This window comes from Natrix helvetica, assembly GCF_964273705.1.
Source record: "Natrix helvetica genome assembly, chromosome: 1".
Classification (NCBI taxonomy): domain Eukaryota; kingdom Metazoa; phylum Chordata; class Lepidosauria; order Squamata; family Natricidae; genus Natrix; species Natrix helvetica.
The window spans coordinates 103146455-103165434 of record NC_138548.1 but is presented as its reverse complement, the minus strand read 5'-3'; the positions used below and the strand labels follow the sequence as shown (position 1 = coordinate 103165434).

General features: G+C 40.6%; 1 long non-coding RNA gene across 2 annotated transcripts; it reads left to right on the top strand.

Moving 5' to 3' along the window:
- Positions 1-48: 48 nt before the first annotated feature.
- On the top strand, positions 49-18578 carry LOC309386783. Of its 2 annotated transcripts, XR_014174491.1 has the most exons (5): positions 49-466; positions 4968-5115; positions 7511-7616; positions 9550-9638; positions 18444-18578. It is a non-coding gene; the product is annotated as an uncharacterized lncRNA (long non-coding RNA). The 2 variants fall into 2 exon arrangements; XR_014174492.1 differs by lacking the exon at positions 18444-18578 and having other exon boundaries at positions 9550-10573.
- The last annotated feature ends 402 nt before the right edge of the window (positions 18579-18980 follow it).

Here is an 18980-nt window from a genome sequence, read left to right as displayed (position 1 = left end):
GTGGCCTCGCTCGAGCCGGGCTCGCGGTGAGAGTAAGGGGGGGTGGAGAGGAGGAGGAGGAGGAGGAGGCAGAGGCAATTCCGGATCTTACAAGCGCCGCGCGCTGTGTCCAGGACGGGGTTTCCTCCAGCTCAGCTTCGACAGGGCGGTTTCTTTACTCTTCGCTCCCCCGTTATATCCCTGTGTGGACGTGGGTTACATAATTGCTTTGTACTGGGGTCGCCTGATAACGCGACCCGAAAACGGAAGGCGCTCTCAGGGATAAAGCTCAGCCGCCCTCTTCAATCAGAGGCTTCCTTCCTGTTTCCGAAGTTGAACAGGAGCCGCCGCGCTTTTGGTAGGCGAGGAGATGCATTAGAAGCCGCTTTCTGCAGGAAATCGGTTTCAGGCTAATTTCCGTAAAAGACTGACTCCCGAGTAAGAAGACACGTCTTGGAGATAGGCAAACAGCTTGCCTTCAGAAATGGTGGGCGCTTCATCCCTGGAGGTTTTTAAGAGGAGACTGGACAGTCACTTGCTTGAAATGGTATAGGACAGGTTCCTCTGCTTGAGTAGAGGGCTGTACTAGAAGATCTCCAAGGTCCCTTCCAGCTCTGTTCTAAATGCCCTTGTTGAGAAGGATGCTAAATTGTCGCTTGGGAGTTTTCTGTCTTTGTGGAAGTGTGGCTTGGGGAAAAAATGGAGGGGGACTAATTTGCTGGGTTCAAAGGCGATTCGAAAACTATCTTATATAGTGAGTCCTAGATCGCAATGGAGCCCAAAATTTATGTTGCCAAGTGAGAAATGTGTTAAGTGAGCTTTGCCCCATTTTATGACTTTTCTTGTCACTTTTGTTAAGTGAATCATCCCAGTTGTTAAATTTGTAACAGTTGTTAAGTGAATCTGGCTTTCCCATTGACTTTGGCAGGAGATCACAAAGGATGGTCACATGACCCCAGGGACATTGCAATTGTCATAAATGTGAACCAGTTGTCAAGCATCCAAATGTAAATTGCGTGACTGTGGGGATGTCATAACTCTGAAAAACGGTCATAAGTCGCTTTTTTCAACTCCATTGTAGCTTCAAACAGTCACTAAATGAGCTGTTGTAAGTCGAGGACTACCAGTATTAAGTGCTAGTCTCACCCACATTATAGATTTTTTTTTAATACTTTAGAAATAAATCAGTACAAATCAGTGCTTTGAAAAAACTATAACTAGTTTAATAATAGGGTCTGAAGGGGAATGGATACTGGATAATTTTGGCCTAAACCTCAATGCAGACTTGCTATAGTGAACTTATGCTAAATTGCAACAGTTGTTTTTTCTAATTTGGCAGTCATTTATTCTCTAAATATTGGTGCAGTAATGTTACTAACGTCAGATTGATACTTAATGTTTCATACCTAAAGTGGCAACAACTAGCTGTTCTTGGAGCTAATAAATAATGCTTTAAATGTATTTACAAATAATAGCATCGAGTTCATAACTTACTAGAGGACCTGTGATCCGTTAGGCTATCCTTTATGAAATATTTCCTTACCAAATCCCTGTGTGCCCTCAACAATGACAGAATTTCTAATGTACTGCTGTCATTGAAAAAGTTGTGATACATTCAGAGATGCATTTTCCTTTAAAATAGCCCAATTCCACGGGAGTTGTGGGTCCTCGATTTTGGGCGCATATGTAAATTAGCCCATTTCAGGTACCTTGGTTCAAACTTTGGTGTACCATTTTGCCTAATGAAAGTTACAGGAATCAGAGTTTAACTATAGAGACTTTAATCTAGTTTATGGCTACTGTATGAAGTCTATAGGATTTGCCTCATTAATTATGGCACCATTAAAATAATGTATGAAGTGGCTTAAGTAAAACACATTTTTCAGATAGTATTGTATTTGAACACTTGTGAATATCACTGCTATAGAATCTAGTGTGGGAAACTGCCCATCTAAATCAAATTACTCAATTAATGCTTACAGTTACATGGTCCTTATACGCATACAACATCATGCAGGATTGCAAAAACAATCACTAAGAAGGCTTAAAGGTTTACAAATACACTATTGAAAATTAGCAGTTGTATAAAAAGGGACAAGATAGAAGCCTAATACAGATAGTCCTTGACTTACAACCAGTCACTTAGCAATTTCAAAGCTCCCCAACAAGCTACTTAGACAGGCCTAGTTTCAAAGTTCTGACATCAAGGTCTTCTTGCAGTCACATGACAACATTTTGAGCACTCAGCCAGCCTGCATTAATGGCTGTTTACAGTGCCCCATGGTCACCTGACTGCCTTTTACAATGGTTTTCCCAGAAGCATCTATTTCTGGTTTCCGGCAAACTTCCCAAAATAGGTTGTAAAATCAGGTTTGGTCATGTGATCCTTTACAACTATGGGCTTAGTTAGAAAGATTACTTGAGAACTAACTTTTATTTTTATTTTATTTATTTATTAGACTTGTTAGCCGCTCCCTCTCCATGAAGGGACTCGGGGCGGCGTACAATAAATAAATCACATATTACACAATTAGACATTACACGGAGGAGGTATAAAAATCACCACAACAATTGTTACAATACATACAACAATAATAATAATAAGATTAAAAATTAAAATACCCCAATTTAAAATTTAAAGTTTAAAATTGCCAGGAGGATTAGAGATAGAACTATAGTTGAGCCAGGCCAGCTAGTTGGAAAAGGTGGGTCTTGAGTTTTATATGGAAGGAGCGGAGGTCGGTAGTGATCCTAATGTCGGCGGGGAGGTCATTCCAGAGGGCTGGGCCCATCACAGAGAAGGCCTTGCTCCTGGGCGCCACCCTTTGGCACTGCTTAGTGGACGGTACCCGGAGGAGTTCCTCTCTGTGAGAGCGGATTGGTCGTAGGGATGTATGGGGCAGGATGCGATCCCGCAAGTAGTTAGGTCCTATGCCATGGAGCGCTTTGAAGATGGTGATCAACACCTTGAAACGCACCCGATAGACTACAGGGAGCCAGTGCAGCTCGCGCAGGAGAGGTGTTATATGGGAGTATCTCGTACTCCCCATAATCACCTGCGCGGCCGCATTCTGGACCAGCTGTAGTCTTCGGGTGCATCTCAAGGGAAGCCCCATGTAGAGAGCATTGCAGTAGTCCAGGCGGGACGTCACCAGCGCATGAGTGACTGTGCGAAGGGCATCCCGGTCCAATAGGGGGCGCAATTGGCGCGCCAGGCGAACCTGGTGGAACGCCCCCCTCGCCACAACTGCCACATGGTCATCCATAGACAGCCGGGCATCCAGGAGGACGCCCAAATTGCGCGCCCGCTCCATGGGGGCCAGTTGCTCGCCCCCAATGGCCAGTGATGGGATCCACTGGTTGAACCGGGGGGCCGGAAGCCACAGCCACTCCGTCTTGGAGGGGTTGAGCTTGAGTCTGTTGTCACCCATCCAGACCCGTACGGCTTCCAAACACCGGGACATCATTTCGACGGCCTCGTTGGGGTGGTTCGGGTTGGAGATGTACAACTGCGTATCATCAGCGTACAGATGATATCCCACCCCAAAACCACGAATGATCTCACCCAGCGGCTTCATATATGTGTTGAACAGGAGAGGCGAGAGGACCGACCCCTGTGGCACCCCACAAGTGAGCGGCCTCAGGGTCGACCTCTGCTCCCCTGCCAACACGCATTGCGTCCGGTCGGAGAGGTAGGAGCAGAACCACCGCAAAATGGTGCCTCTTACCCCCAACCCCTCCAGCCGGTGCAATAGGATACCATGGTCGATGGTATCAAAAGCCGCTGAGAGATCTAATAGGACCAGGATAGAGGAACAACCCCTATCCCTGGCCCTCCAGAGATCATCTACCAACGCGACCAAGGCCGTCTCTGTGCTGTGCCCAGGTCGGAAGCTGGACTGGCGCGGGTCTAGGTAATCATTTTCCTCCAGGTGACGTGGGAACTGTTGGGCCACCACACTCTCTACAACCTTCGCTAAAAAGGGAAGGTTGGAGACGGGACGATAATTAGCTAGCTCAGTTGGGTCCAGGGAAGGCTTCTTGAGTAAGGGTCTCACAACCGCCTCTTTCAAGGTGGCTGGTAAGGACCCCTCGCCCAATGAAGCATTCACTAGTCCCAAGAGCCAGTCTCGTGTGACCTCCCAGGATGCCAGTACAAGCCAGGAGGGACACAGGTCCAATAAACATGTGGTGGCTCGTAGTCGCCCACGCAACCTGTCCAAATCATCGGTGGCAACAGAGTCAAACTCCTCCCAGAATGGTCTCTCAAGACTCGCCTCGGGCGTCCCTCCTAGCCCACTGAGGGGAACCCATTCCCTCCGGATTTGAGCGATTTTATCCTGCAGATATTCCCCAAATTCCTCTGCCCTGCCCTGTAAGGGGGCTTCCCGCGGCCTCTGTAACAGAAGGGAGCGGGTCATCCGAAACAGGGCGGCAGGGCAGTTATTGAGAGAAATTGTAGTTTTTTCTCTCAATTTTCCTTTTTCGTCTTTTCATTCATTTTAAATTTGCTCTGTTCATCTGTCTTTTCCTTTCATTAATGTGTGCCTGTGTGTGTAAAGTAATATGGAAATTTTAATATTAAGTAATTAGCTTAAGACTAAAACTACATGACAAGTGTTTTTACTAAATTTTGAATGGCAAAGCCAAGTAATTTTAATGCTTATAATATTAATTCTAAGCTGCAATTAATATTTATATTTTTTCTCTGTTTTCAATATTCTACATTATTTAAATAATAGATGTCACAGCCTTTAATTATATAAATAACAATGTACAGACATAAACATGTCTGTATCAACATGTATAATAATACAAAAAGAAACATATAAAAACTGCTTACACTTGTATGTCAATCTACCAGATCAAGGCTGCAGAAATCCATATGACCACAAGATGGGAGCAAATAATTAGATTTTTCTGCTTATCTTTACCTCTATCCAATGGTCATCTGGATTTTTGCATACTTTCATATTCTATTTTTGCAGGGCAAGACGGAGTGGGGAAGACAAAGAAGTGACATATTATTTGAAGAAAGCCATGTGATTCTGTTAATGCTGCAAATTTTGGGGGTCTGGTAGAAAAAGCCTGTTGGATCATCAGAACAAAAGTTTCCATACCTTTCTCCAGGAAGATGTGAGTTCTCCCTCCTACATCTAGTCTTAAAGGCGAAAACTAAAATCAGGCAGACAACAACACATTTGGCCTCTCTCACAAGAGACCTTAAACTGACCCATTCAAATGTTCTTGGTCAGGGTAGGAATTATGTTTGGTATGCATATAAAGAAATCATAAAAATGGTGTCAGAATGACCTGATTTTCATAGCAGTTCGAGAACTGAATAGGAAGGGAGTAATGAATTCAATATGATCTACAAATAACTCAGCTTTGCTTAATTTCCAGTGTGTAAAAAAGAAGGTGATAACCTAAAACTACCCTAAATTACTTAAATTTCATTTAGACAAAAGGGAAAGAAAACTTTTCTTTTAAGTAGAAAAAAAGCTGGCAGTCAAATCTATTTGGCAATAACACAGTTAATTTACAGAAATAGTAGGGTTTTTATTTCTGAAAGTTTTTTATAAAAAGGTTTAACCACCACCTCTTGAAGAGGATTTAACTGGATTTTCTTCATGCTGCAGAAGACTGGAAGAGATGATCCTTCTAACATTACCATTGTGTGATTCTAAGCTAAGGAAACCATCTGAAAATCATTTAAGGTGTCATCCTAAAAGTTGTGTGATGATCCTACTGAAGTGTGAAACCAAGTTCAGAATAGAATATAAATTTAATTAAATGCAATGCATGACTTGTGCTACACAGTTACGACTTCCAAAGAGAACGGCATGCGTTTGAAGGCTAGACAGTTCTATAAATACCAAGTCTTTGGAATTCAGTTATTGTTAAGATTGCAGGTTATAAAGCAATGCACCTAGCATTCTTCTGGTAGCATGCTTCTCGTGTTCCCTATAATTAGGACATTACTTCAAAATATCAATAAGCCAGAAAACGTGTTACTTTAATCTTTTTAGAAGAAGAAGTAAACAGCATTTTTACTGATTCCACAGAAATCTGTTTAAATTTCACGTAACTCCCTGACTTAACAACTGTCACATTTTACATTTCTAATTGACCACATAACCATATTTTGAAATTATCAAAGAAGATTGCAACCAGCATGAACAGTTTATTTTTGTAAAAGGGTTAATGTTCTCTTCCCCACAAACTACTGAAGTTGTGCTAATTGCATATCTACCATTTTAGTCATGTTAAAGGTTTGCTGTTTAGTATGAAAAGTGAGTCCCAAGAGATTTGAGGGAAGAGACAGATGGATTGCCCTTCCTAACCTTTTGTATATGGCTTGCTTAATAATAAGGGGAAAAAATTATCTTAAACAGAAAATTTGTTCAGGATCCTCAAATAGTTATCTTGGAATATTCACTCAGAACTGAACTTTGAGTGAGCAAGTCCTAATGTGTTGCCCAAGAAACAGCCCTATAATGCTATCTGGACTGACTTTGATTCTGTTATGCCTGAGAAAGTGGACAAGGTCCTTTTGTCTGTTAATCCAGCTACCATTTGTTGGAGCCTGCCCCATCCTGGGCTATTAAAGCAGCCCAGGAACTGATCAAGAGATGGGTTCAAGTGAAGGTTTCAGTCACTGAGAGAAGGGGTGATCCCACCAATCCTGAAGAAGGAGGTGGTATGCTTCCTCCTCAAGAGGTCATCACTGGACCTTCCCTGTTGGGAGAATTATCAGCCAATTTCCTTTCTTTCTTTTCCCGCAAGGTTATGGAAAAGGTGGTTGGATGATAGCTGATCTTTTTGGAAACAGATTATCTGGACTAGTTTCAGTCTGCCTTAAAGCCAGTGTATTGTATAAAGGCGTTGGTCATACTTGTTGATGACTTTTGGTAGACCTGGGATGGGAGTGGTGCATCCAATTTAGTGCTCCTTAATTTCTCAGTGGATTTTGATACTTTCAACCACACTATCCTTCTGGACCAGCTGCAGAGGTTAGGAGTGGGAGACACTGTGTTCCAGTAGCTCATCTCTTCCACAGTGGAAGAGTTGATGCTGACAGCAGAAATTATATCTGAGGCCTATGATATGGGGTGCCTCAGGGCTTGATGGTCTCCTCCTGTTAAACATCTATATGAAACCATTAAGTGAGATCATCTACCAGTTCAGGAGGGAGCACCATCAGCATGTTGATAATACCAATTTACCCCAAGTGGCACAGGTGAAGCTGTTGGTGTATTGGTCCAATTTGTCTGGAGGCTATTTGGGTTTGTATGGGGTAGGATTCAGCTGAATCCTACCAAGACTGCTTGGCTATGACTGGACCCCCTGGATCTGGGATGTCTCCAAATTTGGATTTGGATGGGCTGCACTTCCCTAGTCAAGATTGGTATGGAGCTTGGGGATCCTCATGGACTGGCAACTACTGTTCAAAGAGCAGGTGGCAGCTGTGGCTAGGAGGGCTTTTTTACAGATTCAACTTCTATGCTAATTGTGCCCTTTCCTTCATCAGAAGATCCTTCAGTCACTCATGTCCTGGTTACCTCATCTTTGGATTTATTGTACTGGCAACTCTTGAAGACTATCCAGAAGCTACAGCTGGCTTAAATTGCAGCCGTGTAAGCAATAATAGATGTCTCTTGGTATGCTTATGGGTCACCGCTGATATGCGAGCTGTATTTGTTATCAGTTGGCTTCCGGGTGAAATTCAAGATGCTGGTTATTGCCCATAAAACTCTATATGGCATAGGTAGGATCTAGTTACGCAAGAGACTGCTTGTCTCAATTGTTTCTGCCTGCTCACTATCACCTAGCACAGTGGATGTACTACAGATCCCTCCCATTAAACACTGCCGTTTTGTGGGTCCTAGGAAGCATGCCTTCCTTGCTGCAGCCCCCATCCTCTGAGACAGCATCTCCCCAGAGATAAGGACAGCACCCTCTTTTCCTGGTGTTCCAGAAAGCTTTGTACATCTGGCTTTGGTCCCAGGCCTGGGGTTGATGTTTATTATTTGTTTAAAGGCCTTTCTACTTTGTTTGTTGTTTTTGCCATCTATTACATTATTTTAGTCTGGATTGTCTATTTGAGCCAATGTTTTTAGCTGTTTTTCCCTAATTTTGTATTCCACCCAGAGTCCACTGTAGTTGGGCAGCAATACGTTTTAATAAATGAATGAATTTCAGATCAAAACAAGAGAAAACTTTAAAACACATTTTGAGAATGACGAAAGAACATTTTACTGTTCCTACATTTTGTGCTTTCTTTGTTATGACTGTGGTAGCCTGTGGCCTGTGCACATCCCTCTTAAAAGCCTCTCCAACCACAAAAATTTAATATTGGGTCATTCTCCATTTGATAGCTTCCAGCAATGTGTTTTTAATATTTTGCTGATGTACTTCTTGTATCCGTACCACAGTATAGATAACAAAGCCTCTTTAATGTAACACCCCCCCCTAGCTCATTCTCAAGAATGGAATTTTTACATGGAATTTCAGAATGTTTCCTGTTTACATTTTTCTTTGGTTTGAGGCAACAACATACCCCACGGGAGAAGATGACTTGGGCAAGCTACAAGTGGTAATCAGACATACCATACAGGATTTGCATACAATACGAACAATTATTGCGCTACTGTGATGTCCCTTCTCAGCTACAGTTTTGAAGGAAAGCACTCGGGGAGAAAAAGAATACTTGCCAGTAACTTTTAAGTGCAGTCCTGTAATATATGCTCTCATAAAAATCACCAGGATCTGTTGTGTGGGAGTAGAAAAGCATACATTCCACAAGGTTAGTAACCAAATAGTTCTTTAAGTGCAGAAAGAGAAAAGGGGCAGAACGACTTGCCAAATGAGAGCAGGAAAAAACTGCTTAAGAAGTGGCTTCTCAACAGGTGAAATTGTTTTTCCGCACTTCAGAGTCAGGACTGCTTCATTCTTGGAAGCGAGGCTATCAAAAGAATTAACCCAGAAGAAAGCAATGCAAAATTATTTCCATATTATTGACAAGAAACATGCACTGATGTATCCAGGAAGTCAGCAGAAGATGAGCTTGATTTGAAGGTGATTTTAGCCTCACCTAAAGAAAATAACACAGATGCCTATTCTTTCTTACATAGCATCTTACTATTGATATCCCAATAACCGGTGCTAGTAACTATTTTGCTTTTTTAAAATTCCATATTGGTTTTCAACCAATCAATCAGAACAGAGCTGGAAGGGACCTTGGAGGTCTTCTAGTCCTACCCCCTTCTCAAGCAGGAGACCCTGTATCATTTTAGACATCTAATTTATACCATTAGGAATCATAAACACCCAAATGCTCTCAAATTCTCCTACTTTTATTTCTGAAAAGGTTTACAATGCCTCCTATGCCTCCACCCCTTTATTTTCACCTAAAGGTTTATTTTTATTCTTTTTATTATTCTTTTTGGGCTATGCTATTTAATTAATACATTTAAAAGTGTCAGTTCACTGCAAAATATGCCACAATAATATAGTTTCAAGCTTTTTTTCAATCAAACTTTACTAATGATAGTTTCTATCTTACAACAGGTCTTTTAAGAAAGTTCATTGTCTTGAATTCGGATGAAGACTTCTAAGATGCTTCATATAACATGACTAATAAGGAATCATTTATATATGTATTTGACATTTATTGGACCCAAAATGAATGGGATTTTATTATCCACTAAGACAGAAATAACCATAACTAACAACTCACAGCCTTCCCAAGCATAAAAAAGACATTTCAAAGTTGGGTAGAATTAAGATAGGTTTGTTTGATGAAAGAAATACAATCATACAGACAAGAAGTCAGCAGACTACAAGGTAAAAAAGTAAGGTAATAAAGATATTAAAAGACAATATAGTCAAGACTCTAGAATAGTAGGTGGAGTTAAAAGTAACATGGCAGAAAAATAAAAACTTTATAGAATTGAAGACCCCTTTTCGGGGGAAATTCCTTAAGAAGACTGTGATGGTCCTTTTTAAGAATGGCTGGATGAAATTATATATTTCAGTGTCATCAACTGGTATGTACTGGGAGTTAAGGACCAGAAGGGTTTAAAGGGTGAATTCCGCAGAGTTGCAATTTGGAGGTTATTATTGTTCCTGTGTCATTTTCAATTGCAAATGACACAATTGAGCCCAAAATTTCTGTTGCTAATTGAAATATTTGTTAAGTGAGTTTTGCCCCTTTTACGACCTTTCTTGCCACAGTTATTAAGTGAATCACTGCAGTTCATAAGTTAGTAACCTGGTTGTTAAGGTCATCTGGTTTCCCTATTGACTTTGCTTCTCAGAAGGTCACAAAAGGGGATCATATGATCCCAGGACACTACAGTGATCATAAATTTGAGTCAGTTGCCGAGTATCTGAATTTTATTCATGGGAATATGGAGATGCTGCAACAATTGCAAAAGGGTCACAGAACACACTAGTATGTTGACAGAAATTAATGTTTATAAAAAATCTTACAATAAAGGCTTCTCATATTCGAATCCCAAATTATCTTCATATTTTTAAGATTTTCAGTTGCATTGTTCTATTTGATATAAGGAACAAGAAATATAGACGCTTATATTCTTAAACTATTTTAAAACACCATTCACCTTGGTAGATAACTGGCATTATCTAAAGCAGCAGTGCCAACCTTTGCAGCTTGGGGGCCCAGCTGTGGGGGGGGGGAGAGGGGAACCGGGCCATGCCATCCGCTGACCAAGCACGCATACAGATCGATTTGCACGAGCGTCAGGAGAGCACACTGCTCTTACGGTGTTGTGGCATGTCAGCTGCCGGCCCCTCCAGCAGCCAAATCAGATGAGGAGGAGGCATGGGAGTGAGGTCAGCATCAAGGTAACCTGAGAGCTCCAAGGGGGAAGACAGAATGGAGCTGTCAGAGAGAGAGAGAGAGAGACAGAGGCGGAGACTGGGCTGTCCATCAGCCCTCGGATGGAGAGTCAACAGCCCCCAGGTTTCGAGATGGCTGATGAGAAGGAAGAATAGCTGGGTCCAGTTTGTATATTGCCTTGGAGATGGCTCCTCATACATCACCTCTCAGGTTTCCAATTTTTTCTTAAGAGCTGTAACCATTAGAGGAGAATGCTGTAACTTTTCTTAGTTAACCTTCTGGTGACTGATTGCTATGATGCTATGATCAATTCTCTTATGTCACTTTGTAGTACTTGTGTTTTGGTCTGTGACCGTAAATAAATTATATATAAGCTGGGTCCAGTGCATGTGCAGAAGGTAGAGAACAGGAGAGCAGTAGAAATCTGTGGGCTGATCCTTGGGACGAGAGAGTCATCGCGGCTAGCGAAGCCCCACCCTAGCTCTGGGGATAAAAAGCAGGGGGCAGAGGTGAATAGATGTGGCAGACGACTATTCATCTCCCTACCAGAGAGACTTACTAGCCTGCATCAAGAGAGAAACTTTTTGCCAGGGCTGCTGGTGCTCCTAATATAGGAATCATTGATTTAAATAAAGAGGGTTTGTTGTGTTTGGGGAGCTGGGTCATAACATGCAGCCTGCTTCCAAATAGGCCATGGCCCAGGGGTTGGGAACATGACCGAAACTAACCAGAATAAATCAAACTGAAAGTATTTAAAATAGTTTAAATAGCAATAGCTGTAGCACCTAAGGCTGATATAATGCTCCATAGGGCTTAATAGTACTTTCTGAGCAGTTTACAGTGTCAGCATATTGGCCCCAAATATTCTGGGTCCTCATTTTACTGACCTCATAAGGATGGAAGGTTCAGTCAACCTTGAGCCAGTCAAGATTGAGCTCTAGGCTGCGGGCAGAGTTAGCTTGCAATACTGCATTCTAACCAGTGCACCACCATGGACCTTCATAGCAAAGCAAGCAGTATTAGAGTATCCAGGTAAAACTCAGATCTTTTCATCTTGGGTTTAAACATTTGTACTGATATTTGTAATGTGTCTATGGTATGTCACAGTGCCAATACATACGTATATTGTATACACTAGTTGAAATTACAAATGACTATTCCCATTATTTAAAGTTTTACAAAACTTTGTGGAAATACACTTATCCAAGATCTCAAAATAATATTTATATGGATGTGTCTGGAACGTACTCATTTTTTAAATCACATCATTATGAACTTAAAACTGCTAATACAAAAGTACTGATTTTTCCCTAATGTAATCTTTGGAAGGCATATATTTATAGGTGTTTATAATATGTGTGCATCATTGCAGTTTGTTTTTGCCCCTAGATAGTAAAAAAAGAAGAAGAGGTTTTTCCAGCCATGTGATTTATTTATTTTTATGGGGTTTAAGGGCTAAAAAATTTTTAGTGGGGAACTTAAAGACTCTTAAGTTCAACAATTACCACAGAGCAATCTATAATTATCATTTGGTTGAAACAGAAAGGAATTGAGTAACACAAATTACAAATTATACAATACAGTTTCCCAGCAAAGAAGACAATGAACATTTTCTCCTCCGTTAAAATGTGGGCACTATGTGGGAATTTTTTCCCCAAACTGGCATAGCAAGGACACACTATAATCGAATGGAAAATGCAACTGGCACTTAAGTAGGTAATGCATATTTATCACATTTAGCATCTGACCATGTCAGGCGGAATGGGAGAGTGAAGATTTAGCAAGGTCAAATGGCTCATAATAAAGTCCTTCATTTAATACATCTATGGAATGTACCAAAACCTACTGCAATTTACCAACTTCCTACTATTTTTCAGAAGATGAAGTATCTTCTCAACTCAAAACTAGCAGGATACAACTAATATTAATCCTTTTAACAGCCTTGTAAAGAACATATTGCTGGTATTTTGCATCTACATTCCTTTACGGTAGTTATGTATACCCAGTTACACATTTTAAACCCACTGGAAAAAATGGCACCATTCTGATTACAGGAACAAAAAAAAAATGCTTCAGTTGTCTTAGCATGAAACGCATTGCCTTGAGAATAAACTTCACGTCTGAATAGAATATATGTTCCTGAACATAGATACATGATAAAATAGCATTAATAACCACATTATGCCTGGCTGAGAAGCTGATCACATCCCATTCATCATCATCTCCTTACTTATCAATCTAGGGATTTGGAATTCTGGTCTTTATGGTCTTGGACTTCAGACCTGCAGTTCCATACTGGCTGTAGCAACGAGAAGAATTAACATTTTCCTTGCTTTTCCCTTCCTTCCCTGCTCCACATGACCCCAGCTCCAGAAACTTCCTCTTTTCCTCCTTTCTTATAGTCAACTATCTTAGTGATATTGTTTATATTCACTTGTTCAGTCACTAAGTAATGTCTGACTCTTCGCAATTGCAATCCCATGGACCAGGGTGGGTTGCTGCCAGCATTACCGCCAGTTCGGTGCACACAAACATTTTGTGCGCACTCCATGCACGTGCACATTTGCACATAAAAAGGTCTGTGCATGAGCAAAACATTGTTTTTTTTAAAAAAATACATTTGTGCAATGGAAATTGCTCTGTGCATGCATAGAACCAAAAATCAAGATGGCGCCCTGGAGGAGAACCGGGTCAGGGGTGTGGTAGGCCTGGGTTGCTGCCGGTTCCAGTGACCCAGGCCGCCAAACCACAACCAGTTTGGCCGAACCAGTCTGAACCGGTAGGAACCCACCACTGTCATGGACCATAACATCCCAAACTCCCCAATCTTCCACTATCTCCCAGAGTTTGCTCAAATTCATGTTCATTGCATCAATGACACTCTAACCATCTCATCCTCTGCCATCTCCTCCTCCTTTTGCCTTCAATCTTTCACAACACTGAGGTTTTTTCCAATGAGTTCTCTCTTTTGTTACATGGCCAAAGTTCATGAGCTTCATTTACATTCATACATCATGATAAACAAGGGTTTTAAAATCCTGCATGCTTTTTACTAAGCTACAATTTTTAGCTTTTTTTACCCAATGAACCCAACCAAAATTGAACAAATCATTTTTTTAGCCAAGGCTTCTATGGGCATGAGAGGACAAAAATTATCAGTTATTTTTAGATACCACAGTGACCATTCCCCAGAAGTAATTATTTCCTGGGACGTGACCAAACAAAGTGACACTGAACCCAGAAAAAATGGAAATTATATTGGTAAAAATTCCAGTTCTCCACATTTCAGCAGAATTTGAAAAAGTAGGATTTCTTCAAAAAATAGCACTTCTTTCATAAGCTCACTATTCATTTTTTAAAGAAGTGTACTAAACATGTACTAAACTAGTATTGGAAGTTACATCCAATGGTTTTTGTTCATTGATATCATAAAAATTAGTAAACTCCTCCTCTCCCTTGATGTACCCCCAGCCAGGGGTGAAATCAACTTACCTTCACTACGCAAATATGTGTGCATGCACCAGCTGAATTGCACCACTGCCCCAGCCCCACACTCTCTCTGTAGAGCTGGCAAATCCTCTGGATCCAATTTGAAGACTACAGCAGGGAGAGTAGTGGTTAGTGTTAATGAGGCGTCTCTTTAAGAGAGTTTAGAAATGCCCATTGATCAAAATACAAAATCTGTCAAGTACTAAACAGAGTCTCATAATTCTTAGCTCAGCTGATAAATATTACCCCATTTTTTAAAAAAAATACCATATTAATTTATGGGAATCCACAATATGCTCTTCTTTCCTTTTATCTCCGTGAGTTTTAAGAAAGAACTTTTATTCATAATGTTCTTCTTACCCCTCTCCTCTAATGACCAACAAATGCTGTTGCCATCCCAATAAACTTTCAAACTGACTCATAAAATTTACGAAGTGTTTGGTGGCTGATTGGGCAGAAAGTGTTTTCTTTCTTATAAGTAAAAACAAAACAATATTTTGTATTAAGAATTACATAGTTAACACCAGTCATGTATTTGATACTCTATTTGAGCTGCTCCACCTCCTTTTAGCAATAATATAGTAATTTAATTTTATGTTCATTTATTAAATTTATTGGCTGCCCATTTTACCACAGGTTGACGTTTATATATATCCATCTGGTGACATCATTGTATGGAGGCATTGTTTTGGTTCTTTGAAGTCAGTGCTAGCTATGAAGAAATCGCTGGAAGAATGGTGGGATAGAATTAGTTAAGTCAGTCTCCTGTTTTATTTTGGTTTCCTAAGCCTTACAAGCCAACTACATTTCCTTCTTTCATTTTTCTAACTTTGTCACCAATGACAAGCAGCACATCTTCCTTACATGTTCTATCGATTTCATATTGAATTTGATCACAGAAGTCATCAATCTCCTTTTTTTCTGTATCAATGGTTGAAGCACAGATTTACCAATCATCATATTAAGAGTTTTCCATCCAGTCTAACTCATATTATTTTGGTGACTGATTTCTCTGTAGCCAAGCACTGTACTAAATACTAAGAATTACAATGACAAGTTTTAGTTTTCCTCTGTGCCACTTCTGCATCATTTGTATGATAAATGTATCTAAACCCAGTAATTTAGTCTGAATGGTTAGACTGTTAGTGTACTGTAGACGGTAAGAAAGATTAGATTGGTGAAGATATGCAAGGAATACTTTTTTAGGCAAAAGGGACTGAACATCTTTTCAAGTCTTGTGTCTTTTCAAGTCCAGACCCACAAAATAACATTTTGAAATGTTAAATACTAACCCTAACCCTTAATCCTCTAGTCTAGAGTATAAAAAGAAGAATAATGTACAGAACAATCAGACTTATAAGAAGGGCGGCATATAAATCCAATAAAACAAAACAAACAAAACAAACAAGATTCTTTTGTTAAAATTAATTTTATTTAGAATGGATTTAGCTTTTCCCAGAGTTAATTTCCTGACCTGGTCTACCTAATGAAGATGACACTACCAAGGTTGTATGGACACTTAAACATTTTGATTGTGCACGCATGGCCAGTAGCATATATATTTAATTTATGAGTTTTTTTAAAAATTAACCCAATGTTCTGTGTTGGCACAACTATACACAACTATGAAAAAATCACTTAATATAGTTGTCCCAACAGAAGAGGACTATAATATAGTTAGCTTACGTGATTCGCTGTCCAGTGTGCAGTCCAAATAGTTCTTCACCTTAACAAAGGCTTATAATAGTGTAGCAAAAAAAGAGGGAACGATAACTATCAGAAAACCTCTACACAGCCTGGGATATAACAGGTAGCTAAAATGACAATATCATCTTTAAAGTTTATTGAGGTAATGGAAATATGGTTTCCTACTGCCTTTTTCTAGAATATTTTTAATCTACCAATGTAGCTTAACACTTCATAAGCGTTAACCATGTCCAACCTCTGCTTAGCTTTTCTAAGGTCAGCCAAGGTTGGCTAAATAGGGTTGCACACAACACACAGTGACTTGGACCTATTACATCTATGTATGCTTACTTTCAAGTCCTGTTTGATATATTAGTATTGAATATGGAGCTGAGATCCAGTTTGATGTAATGGTTAAGGCATCAGGCTAGAAACCAGGAGAACATGAATTCTCGTCCCCACTTTGGGCACAAAGCCAGTTGGGGGATGTTGGGCCAGTCGGTTCCTTTTAGTCCTTGGAAGGAGGCAATGGAAATCACTTCTAAGAATCTTTGCCAAGGAAACTGCAGAGACTTTCCAGCTAGTTCTGAGAACTGGACATGATTGAATGAGGAAAAAAATGGAGCTACAGTAGGTCGTTCTAGATGCTGGTTAAAATTCTGGTAGTTACAGCTGCCAGGGGTGGGCTGCTGGGAGTTCACAGGAGTTCGGGAGAACCTCTAGCTAAGATTCTGTGCCGTTCAGAGAACCCCCAAATCCCACTGCTGGCTGGCCCCACCCACCCCACCCAGGAGTTCCCATGTGGCCCATTTTGGATGCAGATAAGTGCAGAGAGTGAGCGGAGGCTTGGGGAACGCAAAAATGGGCCTCCTGGAAGTTCAGGAAGGCCGGAAATGGGCGCATTTCTGGCCTCCATAGGGCCTCCAGAGCCTGGGAAAGCTGTTTTCACCCCCCAGAGGCTCAAGAGCCCCAGGAGGGCAAAAATGCCCCCCCCCTGTGGTGCAGGAGGCTGACTACGCCACGCCCACCATGGTCACACCCACCCAGTAACTGGGCAGAGAACCCCTTGCTAAAATTTTTGAAGCCCACCCCTGCACAGCTCCAACACACCAGGGGATGCTATCAGGTTAGGAATCCCATTCATTAAATCCACTGGGTATCTTTGGATCAGTCATCAGTTTGAAGCCGAAACTACTTCACAAAATAATTGTGAATGTGAGAAGGCAGAATCATATGCACTGCCTTGTACATCTTTGCATAAGGCTGCGTAGAAATGTAAAATAACAAACGTTGTTTGTCGTTTTGATTTTCATTATAGTTAAAAGAAATAGATAACCGATGGTTAAAATGCCCTCTTAAAAAGGGGGTATTCCTGGACAGAGAATTCTAACTTCATCTACTTGACAATATCATTTCTCTTCCTTTTATCCCTACGTGTGATATGGCACACCTGCCCACACCCACATTAATTGTAGTTTCTGGTAAGCAAACAATTGCTTTCCTGTGATGTAAACCAAACCAACACTGCTTTGTCATAAAAGTTAATTAAGGTTTTATAATCCTGCACTTTTACAAGCTGATCAATGTTCCACCAGAGACAGAAATGTCACGTTGTCTCGCCTACCTTTCCTACTTATTTCCTTCTTTTCCCACCTTCCCCACAGTTCAGATTGTACAAAAATACAAACTAAAGTCTAAGTCCAGAATAAACATTCAGAAATGGGGAAAGTGTAGCACAGGGGTGTCCAAACTTGGCAACTTTAAGACTTGTGGACTTCAACTCCCAGAATTCCCCAGCCAGCTGCTGGCTGGGGAATTCTGGGAGTTGAAGTCCACAAGTCTTAAAGTTGCCAAGTTTGGACACCCCTGGTGTAGCAGTTATAGTTCCAAATTCAGTTACATTTAAAATATCTGAAATCTGCCCAGTGTGTTCTGTGGATGCACTGAAAATAGCATCAATGATTTGTACAATTCTTTAATTTCTCTGGATAGTTCCTATTTATTGGAAACAGTGGGGATATTTCATTATGGTTTTGGTCCAGAAATTAATAGGTACTTTCCTGGATTTAGAGGAACAGACTTCTTAACGGGAAGTTGGGGGTTTCCCCTTAAAAACTGCAAATATTCTGCTTCTGTAAGAATCGAATCTACATCTGCCTAGTTACAATAATACTAGACTGCCTGATACCGCCAGGGATTTTCTCACTTGAAGTAACATTTATCTTGTTCAGTCACAAAGTGCATCTTCAAACTCAGAATTAGCTATTTTTCCACCTAATCATCGGAGTCCTCAAATGTGTGTAATTTCTTTTTTTATTATTATTACTGCATTTGCCATCAAGTTGTTGTTGTTAAAGTCTTAGAAACCTTACGACGGTATCTACCTTGCCACTGGTCATCCTTTTCTTCTCTTTCCTTCTAGCATTAGAGTCCTTTCCAGAGACCGAAGTCTTTGCATAATGTGTTCAATAGACCCTGATCATTTGTGCTTCAAGTGAGAACTCTGGGTTATGATCCTTCGATTTGTTTTCCTGATTGTCCACAGTATTCTCGTGAGTCTTCTCCAATGCCAAAGTTCAAAGGTATCAATATTCTTCCTAACCTGCTTCTTGGAAGTCCAACTTTTACATCCATAGAGTATCACAGCCTTTGTGTCACACATGGTTTGTACAATTCTGTTCTTTGAAAAAAGATATATTATAGTGTTTGATTCTGTTTTCCACTCTACCAAGTGCTGGTCTGTCTGTATCTCTTCATTGTTGGTTTCTTTACTGTTCATGGTTGATCCTAGAAAGAGGAAACTATCTACCCCTTTGGTATTTTCATTGTCAACTGGCTAGTTGTTCTAACCCTAGCCCTAACACACATATACTTTTTTGCATGTCTTGTTCTTCTTTGGTTTTCTTTATGTTTAATTTTAGTTCCATTTTTCACTGGGCTTCTTGATTTTTATTACTAT